This window comes from Taudactylus pleione, unplaced genomic scaffold, assembly GCF_031769625.1.
Source record: "Taudactylus pleione unplaced genomic scaffold, aTauple2 ptg000065l, whole genome shotgun sequence".
Lineage (NCBI taxonomy): Eukaryota > Metazoa > Chordata > Amphibia > Anura > Myobatrachidae > Taudactylus > Taudactylus pleione.
Genome location: NW_028284467.1, coordinates 6,293,485 through 6,305,637, shown reverse-complemented (window position 1 = coordinate 6,305,637; position 12,153 = coordinate 6,293,485). Strand labels below are relative to the sequence as shown.

Sequence of the window (12,153 nt, the reverse complement as noted above, 5' to 3'; positions counted from 1 at the left end):
GGCTCCACCATGTGCTGGTGAATGAGCTGCTCCAGGGCATTGGCGATGCGGATGTTGGCCCTGGTATTTTCTGCCAGGGCCTGACCAATGGTCACGTTGGCCGCAGCATTTTGCTCCAGGGCCTCAGCCACCCGTAGCAGACTGGCGTCCATCCTCTGCAGAATCTCCGTATGGAAATCCGATTTGAAATTGAGTTCTGTGAGGAGGGACACTGCCTGCGAGGGGGATTGCCCTGGACTGGCTTCTGCAGGGTCCTCAGCCGGATGTACTGGTTCCTCCCCTGCCGAGCCAGCAGAAATTCGGCGGCCAAGGCTCCCCTCTGGAGCAGACTCATCCGCCTGTGTCTCTGTTAGGAAAAAAGAGAAAAGCCTCACATTAGAATCTACATATTGGCACAATAACATTTCAGAGTTGATGACATCCAAAGATTTACCTGGGACAACATGAGGAGCCGCAAAGTCTGGCATGTCCGTATCCATGTTGGACACGCCAAACACCTCCACAGGCTGCACACACCCCTGTGCCAGCTCTTCTAAATCGGTCAACTCCAATGACACAGGGGTGGGACCCCCACCTGTCCCCCTTGCATGCCTAGCCCTGTCCGCGAGTTTTTGCTTTAGGCGATATTTGAAGTCGCCCCATCTGTGGGAAAAAATGGAAGCCATTATCCTTTTGTTTAAAATGGTGTTTGTTTTTAGGGGGGGCAAGTGTTTACTTACCGCCGTTTGACATCCCAGGCTAGACGGACATAATCACCCACCCTATTGACAGCAACGGCTACCTCTTCCCACATTCTCCCCTTCTGGCTTAGACTCATATTCCTGTCTGCCTGTGGCAGGATGTCCACACACTTCTGTATCAAAACCTCCATCTCCTTTCTTGTGAAATGTGGCTGCCTTTTTTTTTTGGCAGCTTTGGCCGGAATACTGGGCCCAGCAGCCTCTTCCATGTCATCCTCCTCACCTATTTGTGTAAATATTCAGATTTCACAAAATCACAACTTGCCCAATCTTATGTTTCAAATTAATAATTGATACAAAATGCATGAAAGACTTACCGCCTGACTCTTGGGCATTGTTTCCCTGGTCTGTCGCCATGTCTGAGGTCCAAACAAGAAATACACCAGAATTTTAATGTGTTTTCGTGACGTATTTATACATGCGTCCTTATTTTGCGGCCGCATCATTGATTGTGCGTTCCTATGACCCCTCCTTAATTTGTGCGGGAAACGAAACACTATTTATGGCTTGGTGTGTCTCGAGTCGAGGTGGCGTTTTTGGATTGTTGGAGGTTACCTTGGCTGGAGTTTATTGTTTGCGTATAAAGGAGTTGGCGGTTGGAGATTATTTTGTTTGGTAGATTTGCGTTTTTATTTTCCGTTCTCTTTTTTGTTTTTTATTTTTTTTACCTCGTTTCTTGATTTGGTAAGTTTTGTGAAGTCTAACTTTTGATTGTTTCATTGTGTTTCTTCATTTTTGTAAATTTTGGATCCATAATTTCATATATTTTAGCTTTTGATTAATTTCGGACCCAAAGACCTTTTGATTTGGACTCTTATATATTTGCTCTTGGTAAGTCCATTTTTTATCTTGTATTTGTGAACTAATTAGCGCATTTTTCACAGTTTGTATAGTGACTTGTATTTGCGAACTAATTAGCGCATTTTTACTACTTACTATTGTGACTTGTATTTGCGAACTAATTAGCGCATTTTTACTACTTACTATTGTGACTTGTATTTGCGAACTAATTAGCGCATTTTTACTACTTACTATTGTGACTTGTATTTGCGAACTAATTAGCGCATTTTTAAATGCTTATTAATCATTTTAATTTTTTTGAGGTTGCCCTTTCGCTTTTTGGGCAAACATTTCAACCCATTTTGATGTACTGTGTGCAATGTCGTTTTGCTCTTTTGCCAAATGTGTGTTTCGCATATTTTAAGTTTGGTCTAGCACAAAATTTAGAAACAAAAATGCACAGAGTGAAATTTTTCAAATATTTTTTGTGATTAATTTCAGTTTGGACGTATCATGACAATACCCCGGCATGTAAGCAGCAATGGATGGTATCATCAAGCTAAGTTGTTTTGAATTTTCTTTTGGGGTGGGTCCAAAGCCTTACATTACAATCTTGCCATTTCAGGTTGATCTAGGGCGGATTGTTCTGGCCATGCTCCCGGAAGCCGACCAACCTCAATCTCGTCCTAGCCGTAGGCATCGTAGGCGTGCAAGGCCCTAGATATTTCGAACACGTGTCACCCTTTTTGGAATGCCCGATGATGAGGTTTTAAGACGCTACCGTCTTCCTCCCAAAATCATCATAGACACTCTCTCATTAATAGAGAGTGATCTTGAACGGCAAATTGACAGTCCTACAGCAATACCACCACTTACGCAATTTATGGCGGTGTTACATTTCTGTGCCTCAGGATCGTTTCAAACAACGGTGGGAATAGTGGCAGACATCTCACAATCCTCCTTTTCCCGGATCCTGAGGGCAGTGATGGAGGCACTTTTCAAGCACCTCCATCATTTTATTCAAATGCCTTTGGATATGGGTGCCCTTAGTGTGGCCAAGGCCAATTTTTACCAAATAGCTGGCTTCCCACACATCATAGGGGTTGTGGATGGTACTCACATACCACTTCAGCCTCCGACACGGCTGGAGGCCATATTTCGAAACAGGAAACACTATCACTCCCTGAATGTAATGGTGGTATGTGATGCCTTCCTCCAGATCCTGTCCCTGAATGCAAAATTACCAGGAAGTGCACATGACTCCTTCGTCATCCGGCAATCAGGGATATAGCACAAATTAAACAACCTACAAGCTGGTGATGCGTGGCTTCTGGGTAAGTGTAGACCTTTAGTACATAACAATGTTAAGCTTGATACACAGTGATCCTGATGTTGTCTATTCTTTTTCACAGGAGACAGTGGATACCCTTGCATGCCCTGGCTGTTCACTCCTTACTTGGCTCCCACACCAGGTCCACAAAGTGAGTTTAATACCGCACTTACAGCCACCAGGCAAGTGGTGGAGCGCTGTATCGGCCTTTTAAAAGGCCGATTCAGATGCCTCCACCGCTCTGGTGGCGAGCTCATGTATTTGCCGGATATGGTTTCGAAAATTGTGGTCCTGTGTGGGATCTTTCACAACATCGCCATAAGGAGTGGTGTTCCAATGCAGCCAGAGGATGCCTTACCTGAGGATGGCCCCCCCGAGGTTGGTCGGAGGTCAGTATGTGGGGGGGCCATACGCGATGATGTGGTGGCCCGATATTTTAGGTAATTATTGATCAAACAGTGTGTATACCCAATGTGTTACGGTTTTTTAACGTTCATCTTTTTTTATATTAATTCTTGCACCATCTTCTGTTTGTTTGCATAATCTTTGGCACTCCCACGATGACTACTTCCTGCTACCCTTCAAAAACCTTTCTGTGGAAACTTCGGGAATATATTCTGACACCAATATTGCAACGCCATATTTGTGAAATCATGTGGGCATGGACCTTCGTCAACCAGTTCTTGATTTGTTGTGTGTTTGTTTAGTGTTTTTGGTATGTGGAGTTTTTATGATTATCACTGTGTGTTTTGTTTGTGAGTGACCACTTTGTATTTTGATTTCTGTTGTGAATAAATATTTGGAGAGTGTAATTTGTTTCCTTTTTGGGCACGTTAGAAGCAAGTGTAAACAAAATCCCAAACGTTAATTTTACCTAAGGGGTAACCCAGTAATGAAGCAAGTGGAGCTAAAATGTAATATATTTTCGGGGTACTAACCAACACAACAAGGAATCGTGTACAATCAGTTGCCTTCGTAAGATTGTCCTAAGCAGTTTGGCCACCAAATAGGAACCTGAAAAATGGTGTAAACTATCATGTTGACCACCACAAAAAAGGAAAATGACATTGGTACTGGGAGGTGTTTCTTGTGCCTGTTTGCATTCAAAATACAACACACAATCTGTAGTGAGTTTCTGGGGCAAACCTTGCTTGAAGAGTCTACTTATGTCAGTGTAAAGAATCTTGGATTTACTCCAAACGCATGAGACAGAACTTGATTTTAAACAGATTTATTAAGAAACAATTTGTAAAAAAATAAAAAAAAAAACTAATTCCTAAGGAGGACCAACAGATGGTCAAGGCCCTGCATTAGCCCGGTGACCTGCTCCCGCATACGGCCCACACAATTCACAATCTGTTCCCGACGCCTCTGTTCCTCTGTGGGTGACAAAAGTTTGGGGATTAATAAATCGATAATGAAGCAACATTGTAAAAAAACAAAAAACAAGCAAACACAAACTTACAAGCTTGTGGGCCAAAAATAAATTACACGGATAAAACTCAGAACCCCAAAATGTCGTATGCCAAAAATACAAGGGCCCTAAAAAAAGGCACACAGGTGTGATATGTGTATGGTGACATCAGCAGGAACAGGTAAAGACAACCCCCAAAAATACCCTAAGGCGAAAAAAAGACAAAAAAAATGGGGACGACACATGATTACATACAAACAGTTTGTGGTGTCCAAAATAAACTTTAAAAACATACCGTTCTCCAAAACGAGAGAGCCAGAAGCCACTCCCTGGACCACCTCGGAGGTGGCTACATTCCCCAACCCGAGGGGCAAGGTGTTTTTGCGATCCTGGGAGGGGGTATTTGGAGGAGGGACGGATGGAGGAGAGGGGGAATTGGGCTGGAGGGGAAGTAGGCCAGAAATTTCGGCCACAGGGTCTGGGGAGGAGGGGGGAATAGAGGAATTGGGGGTTGGAGAGAGGGGCCGGGACCGGCGTCTTGTGTGGCGATGCCGCCGTAGTATTTGCTGTGCCCCTAAAAAATGACCAAAAAATTGTTGTTAGTTTCAACAGGAAACAAACAAAAAAATAAAAATAAAAAATAAAAAACACAATAGGACAGACATGAAAACATGCACATGCAGATATGACTACAATGACTCAATAGGACAGACATGAAAACATGCACATGCAGATATGACTACAATGACTCAATAGGACAGACATGAAAACATGCACATGCAGATATGACTACAATGACTCAATAGGACAGACATGAAAACATGCACATGCAGATATGACTACAATGACTCAATAGGACAGACATGAAAACATGCACATGCAGATATGACTACAATGACTCAATAGGACAGACATGAAAACATGCACACGCAGTTAGGGCCCACAAGATAAACTTGAAAACCACAGTCCAGAACACTTACTTTCCGCAATCTGCATGCGAAAGCATGCCAGCAAGCGGGGCGTCCGCCGATGCAGGTCCGACCACCTGCGCTCCAGCTGGCCAATATGTCGGCGTGAGCCGAAGGAGCGCAGGCGTCGACGTACCTCCGCATATGCGGAACGCTTGCGCCTATTGGAGATGGGTGGAGGCTGACTGGTGATCCTCCTGTCCTTCACCTCCATCAGCACCAGCAGTTCGCGCCTGGTGAATGCGATGGATCTCATGATGGCAATGGTGTTTTTTTGACAAAATATTTTTAATAAAGCACCACAAAAAAATTTGATTGGCTAATGTATTTGGGAAATTAACAGGACAAATTCTATTGGTTAGTGTATGAGTCATGTGTTCGACAGGGCCACAAATCTCTTGAGAGTTATGATAGGCTTGATGCAGTGACATGCGTAAGCAAATTTAAATAAAGAAATGAACCACAGAAAAATTGTGGGGAGACAAACAAATAGAACAATTGTTTAATTGGGGCTAACATGTCTTTGGAACAATAAAAGCGAAGGTTTCAGCCGTACGTATTCTGCGAGCAAATACAAACACGGACAAGATTAAAGTTTATTGCATTGTGTTGAAAAAAAACAAACAATTAAGCTAATTGATACATTGATTGGCATGATACGATTGAGGGAGGTAGGCCGAAAAAACGAGCAGGTAATCGGAATCTGACAGTCCCACTTCCGGTTTGTACTTGTGCGTGCGTTCCCTTCAAGCCATTTCGGGGATGTACGCTCGCTATTTGGCACGCTCGTTAGTCAGAGGAAGGGTTGCCTGAGTTTGGGGCGGATTTTTAGCTGCGTAGGAAAAAACGAGCGAGTGCTTGAATTTAAATATTTTTTTACGTACGGCGAACGTGCGTACGCCCACTTGCGAGTGGGTCTGAATGAGGGCCTTAGTGCTGTAAATAATACTTATTTATGTAAATATTTATTTTTACTGTTAATGTAGTATTAATAACTAATAGGAGCACTATACATGTAACTGACAGCAGCTGTCAGCCTTTTACAGATTTCCAATAGTCCCCATGTGCTGGGATTATGCAGCAGTGAGGGGGTTAATGTGGGAATGTCCGTTATATGGCTAGCTGTGGGGTGATCTGCAGGTTTCCATGGCAATCCAAGAGGAGCTATAAATACCGCTGATGCAAGGAGAGTTGGCAGTTGGTGTGAGGTAATTGACTGGAGAGGGAGAGATCGGCTGGCTCCCCTACATATGAAGAGGGGAAAGGGAGAGGTAATAGCCTGAGTGAGGGGACAGGCTCCATCGCTGGTGACACCAGCAGATGTCACAGATATATATGAGGGAGAGAGCTGGTGACCCTCCCAGGAGCAGAATTCGAGGAACATGCTAAAATGGCTGCCAGAGTCTGAGCAGAAGTCTGAGGTACTGTAATAGTGGAACATAGAGGACGCACCTGCAGTGTGAGGCATGCTGCCTCATTTGAGGGAGACATTGCCAATAAAAACCTGCTACCAGTCACACTTATATTATTAATGCCCTAATCCACATCAAATGTTACCTCAGCAAGGCATCTGTACTACATATCACTGGGCAGCCCACAAGCTTATTAACAGGGACTTTTATATTAAATATTATTGAAATCCAGGCTTGGAATAGTATTCAAAACAGTAGGATCAACCCCACATAACTCCAGCCACCTAAAGTGAGACAGAAAACCAGCCTACCAGTGCTGACAGGGACATAGCACTATAGAGAGGTAGCCCAATACCAGCCTACTAGTGCTGACAGTGACACAGCACTATAGAGAGGTATCCCTATAGCATCATTACAGTGACCAAAGTTCTGCCAGAAAATAGAGAGATATCACCTTAGACAATGACTGTTCCATACACTGTATAAGCACCAGTAAAACTCCTTTTCATAAGAGGTCAAATAACAGCTACTCTAAAATCCTGACTATTTGGCAGAAATCCAGATAAGATTTATTTTTAAAGTATTGGCTGAAGTAATCACCACACAACAAACCCAGCCTGCATTATCCATACCTACTAAGTTCTGACAGTAAGCTAGCCACTTACTTCTGCTGTATAATCTGTATACAACATCCAAACTATGAACATATGTGTCATCTGCATCTGAGGAGCAACCACTAGCCCTGGAAGTATCAATTCAGAAAGTGATATAAAGGATACTGTTCCCAGTAATACATGTGAGACAGGCCTTAGTGTATTAACACTAGTGAAGATCACCAGAAAAGGGGGAGCGAAGGTTAGGTGTTGGGTGTTGAATACTAAATTGGGATATCATCCACACATTAAGTTAATGGGCTAATTTAAGTCCCAGTAGTTTAAATAAGGTAAAAGTAACTATCCAGAGGTTACAGAAATACTAGCATAGTATATTTAACACAGGGTTCCAGTTGTGATCTGGAAGATATCCAGATATAGACCTTCTTGGTTACTAAGGAAATAAGTTATTAATCTAGTAAGTACATTTTGGATTAAACACTGACGTTTACAACAAATAAAACTTGCTGATTATACTGTTATCATAAAGCAAAGTTATATTGTTAAGTTTATTACTAAACTTACCTTTGTGGGAATCCTTTACTCAGATCTTGTGAAAGAGTTCCAGAGAAATAAAAGAAAACCTTTTGTGTAACATGTGTTAGTTATTCTAGTGATTATGTTTTGTATTTACATTGAATATAAGTGCATGCTTAATATATCACTAATGATAGCAAAGTGTTAATTAAGAATTCCCCAAGCAAGCCTTAGTTATTCCTCAAGAGAATTGTAGCTTGGGTGGAGGCACTATCGCGTGATTCCATAATACCACCAGGATAGAAAGTCTAAGGGTGGGCTACATTTGGAGGTGCACTGCTGAGATTCAAAGAACATACACAGAGCCTGTTACCATACAAGTGTCAAAAGCCATCATCCATAATTAATTAGCACAGTTTACTTTCTGAAATTCCACACCATGGGAAAGAAGCAAAAGAATAAGAAAGAGAGTGGTCTAACTGCTATAGCTGCTACAATTGGGGGAGCTGGAGCACATATGGATCAGATTGGAGCCAAAAAGAAGGAATTCATTCTAAATGATCCAGGAAGAAAATATGGAAGCGGGTCTGAAGTTGCCTCAGTGGAGACAGAAAAGAAAAATAAAAGATCAAAGGGCAAGAAATTAAGATTTAGACTTAACAATGAAGATAGTGATGAAAGTGTAGGTGAAGAATTTTCTAGTATTACGACCACTTATGAAGATGGCAAAGCACCGGAGGATCAGGCAGCCCTTCCATCAGAAGAGAGGGATCCAGTGAGAGCAGTGACAGTAGTTGATGTGAAAGGAGAAGAGGATAAAAGCAAAGTAAAGAAGAATGATAAAAAGGAGGATAGTAGCTCAAGTGCCCTGAAAGCTGAACAAGAGGGTATCATTAAACTAAAGAAGAAAGACGAAAAGAATAACAGAGAAGTGAAAAGAAAGGAAGTCAATATTGAGGCAAAAGCACAGAAAATAAGAAAAGTAATAGGACATATATCTGAGGACAGTAAGATACATGAAACACTGCTTTCAGATCTTCGAGAGAGGGAACAAAATGCCCAGACCAAAAAGAAATCTACTAATAACAATGGGCAGATGAGTGAAATTATTCCCCATGATGTTATATCCCCGCTGGAGGTATTGGAATGAGTATCAGCTAACCGGATAAAACATATTAACTGGTTGCTGAATATTTTAGGAGAATTAGGTGAAGTGAATGAGCTCAGAGGGGCACTTAAATTTGAGCAGATTCTCTATATGAAAATAGACAAAAGAAATCAGGAACTTGAGGGAGAGCTTTGGGAGATACGGTCAGAAATGAAATACTTGACCCCAGTGGAGAGTCAGAAGAAGAAAGAGCAAGAGCAGAAAAACACACAGAGGTCCATTGAGCAGGAGGAAAGGATTCAGTTGCTGGAATTGCAAATAACTGAGCTATCTGAACTCTTGCGAGCAGCTGAAACTTCTAAACAAAAAGACCAGACTAGGCTTCATGAGATGAAAGAACATCTACCGTGGTTGGAATCTCAAAACAAAACACTTGCCATTGCCACCTCAATGAAACCCCTTCTTGAAACCAAAGAAATTGCCTCACAGACTGAAGTAGTTTTGGCTGATTTGCAGGAAAAGATGCCGGTTAAAGGATTGAATTTGGGCAGAAAAGAGATACCACCCCTAGAATAGCAGGCACTGTTATATGGTTCCATGTTAGAAAAGGATATGGCTTCATTAAAAGACATGACACCCAAGGAGATGTTTTTGTCCATTGGGCTGCTATAACAAAGAATAACCCTCTTAAGCTGCTGCAAAGTGTTGGAGGTAGAGAAAGTGTAGAGTTTGAAGTAATTGAAGGAGTGAAGGGGTTGCAAGCAATCAATGTGACTGGCCCTGGAGGTGTACCAGTGAAAGGGAATCGATTTGCTCCAAGCTGACAAGGGACCTGCAGATGTTGTCATCAGTCAAGAATAAGAGAGAGAGAGGGATGGTTTATGAAAATTCTTTTTCCCAGGACCCAGCCCAGACTAGACACTCTGCTTCATCGAGCTACCAACCTCATTCCAGTTGGAAAGACAGAGCCACCAGACCCCAACATCAAGCAAATTTAGATGTTAAAAATATGACACATTTAGACATTTCGCTAGAGAAAGAACATCATCCAAATTATTACCAAAGTGAAGGACTTCCTAAATTTGCCTTAACACAGCATCCAAAGATCCCATACAAGGACAAATTGTAAAGAAACACAATAATGGTGATTTAGAAGATCAAGGTGGACCAGCCCAACAGGAGCAAAGTAGAGAAGAGGTAAAGGAAGGTGAATCTGAAATAAAAGCCCAAGAGATCATCCCCTGGGAGAGGCAGGAGATTTCTGTGGTACCATCCCATCCAAGTTGGCCATCAGCTCGAAAGATTGCATTAAGGTGGCGTGCTAATATGTTCGAACAATTTGTGAATGGATCTAATAATTATATTATTATTTAGGATATATTAGCATTATATGCATTATGGGTGGTGCACTGACAAAATGTTTTAAGAAAGGTAATTTGTCAATGCACCAGGGGGAGAGTGTAACATCCTTTTATAGGTGGTTATCTTTGTTATATGTAAAATTAGTGGATTTAGTGCTGTAAATAATACTTATTTATGTAAATATTTATTTTTACTGTTAATGTAGTATTAATAACTAATAGGAGCACTATACATATAACTGACAGCAGCTGTCAGCCTTTTACAGATTTCCAATAGTCCCATGTGCTGGGATTATGCAGCAGTGAGGGGGTTAATGTGGGAGTGTCTGTTATATGGCTAGCTGTGGGGTGATCTGCAGGTTTCCATGGCAATCCAAGAGGAGCTATAAATACCGCTGATGCAAGGAGAGTTGGCAGTTGGTGTGAGGTAATTGACTGGAGAGGGAGAGATCGGCTGGCTCCCCTACATATGATGAGGGGAAAGGGAGAGGTAATAGCCTGAGTGAGGGGACAGGCTCCATCGCTGGTGACACCAGCAGATGTCACAGATATATATGAGGGAGAGAGCTGGTGACCCTCCCAGGAGCAGAATTCGAGGAACATGCTAAAATGGCTGCCAGAGTCTGAGCAGAAGTCTGAGGTACTGTAATAGTGGAACATAGAGGACGCACCTGCAGTGTGAGGCATGCTGCCACATTTGAGGGAGACATTGCCAATAAAAACCTGCTACCAGTCACACTTATATTATTAATGCCCTAATCCACATCAAATGTTACCTCAGCAAGGCATCTGTACTACATATCACTGGGCAGCCCACAAGCTTATTAACAGGGACTTTTATATTAAATATTATTGAAATCCAGGCTTGGAATAGTATTCAAAACAGTAGGATCAACCCCACATAACTCCAGCCACCTAAAGTGAGACAGAAAACCAGCCTACCAGTGCTGACAGGGACATAGCACTATAGAGAGGTAGCCCAATACCAGCCTACTAGTGCTGACAGTGACACAGCACTATAGAGAGGTATCCCTATAGCATCATTACAGTGACCAAAGTTCTGCCAGAAAATAGAGAGATATCACCATAGACAATGACTGTTCCATACACTGTATAAGCACCAGTAAAACTCCATTTCATAAGAGGTCAAATAACAGCTACTCTAAAATCCTGACTATTTGGCAGAAATCCAGATAAGATTTATTTTTAAAGTATTGGCTGAAGTAATCACCACACAACAAACCCAGCCTGCATTATCCATACCTACTAAGTTCTGACAGTAAGCTAGCCACTTACTTCTGCTGTATAATCTGTATACAACATCCAAACTATGAACATATGTGCCATCTGCATCTGAGGAGCAACCACTAGCCCTGGAAGTATCAATTCAGAAAGTGATATAAAGGATACTGTTCCCAGTAATACATGTGAGACAGGCCTTAGTGTATTAACACTAGTGAAGATCACCAGAAAAGGGGGAGCGAAGGTTAGGTGTTGGGTGTTGAATACTAAATTGGGATATCATCCACACATTAAGTTAATGGGCTAATTTAAGTCCCAGTAGTTTAAATAAGGTAAAAGTAACTATCCAGAGGTTACAGAAATACTAGCATAGTATATTTAACACAGGGTTCCAGTTGTGATCTGGAAGATATCCAGATATAGACCTTCTTGGTTACTAAGGAAATAAGTTATTAATCTAGTAAGTACATTTTGGATTAAACACTGATGTTTACAACAAATAAAACTTGCTGATTATACTGTTATCATAAAGCAAAGTTATATTGTTAAGTTTATTACTAAACTTACCTTTGTGGGAATCCTTTACTCAGATCTTGTGAAAGAGTTCCAGAGAAATAAAAGAAAACCTTTTGTGTAACATGTGTTAGTTATTCTAGTGATTATGTTTT

At 41.8% G+C, this 12,153-nt stretch overlaps 1 pseudogene; it reads left to right on the top strand.

Annotated features, from left to right (window-relative positions):
* The first annotated feature begins 8,213 nt into the window (after positions 1-8,213).
* Positions 8,214-9,880, top strand: LOC148534641 (uncharacterized; annotated as a pseudogene).
* Positions 9,881-12,153: the final 2,273 nt, after the last annotated feature.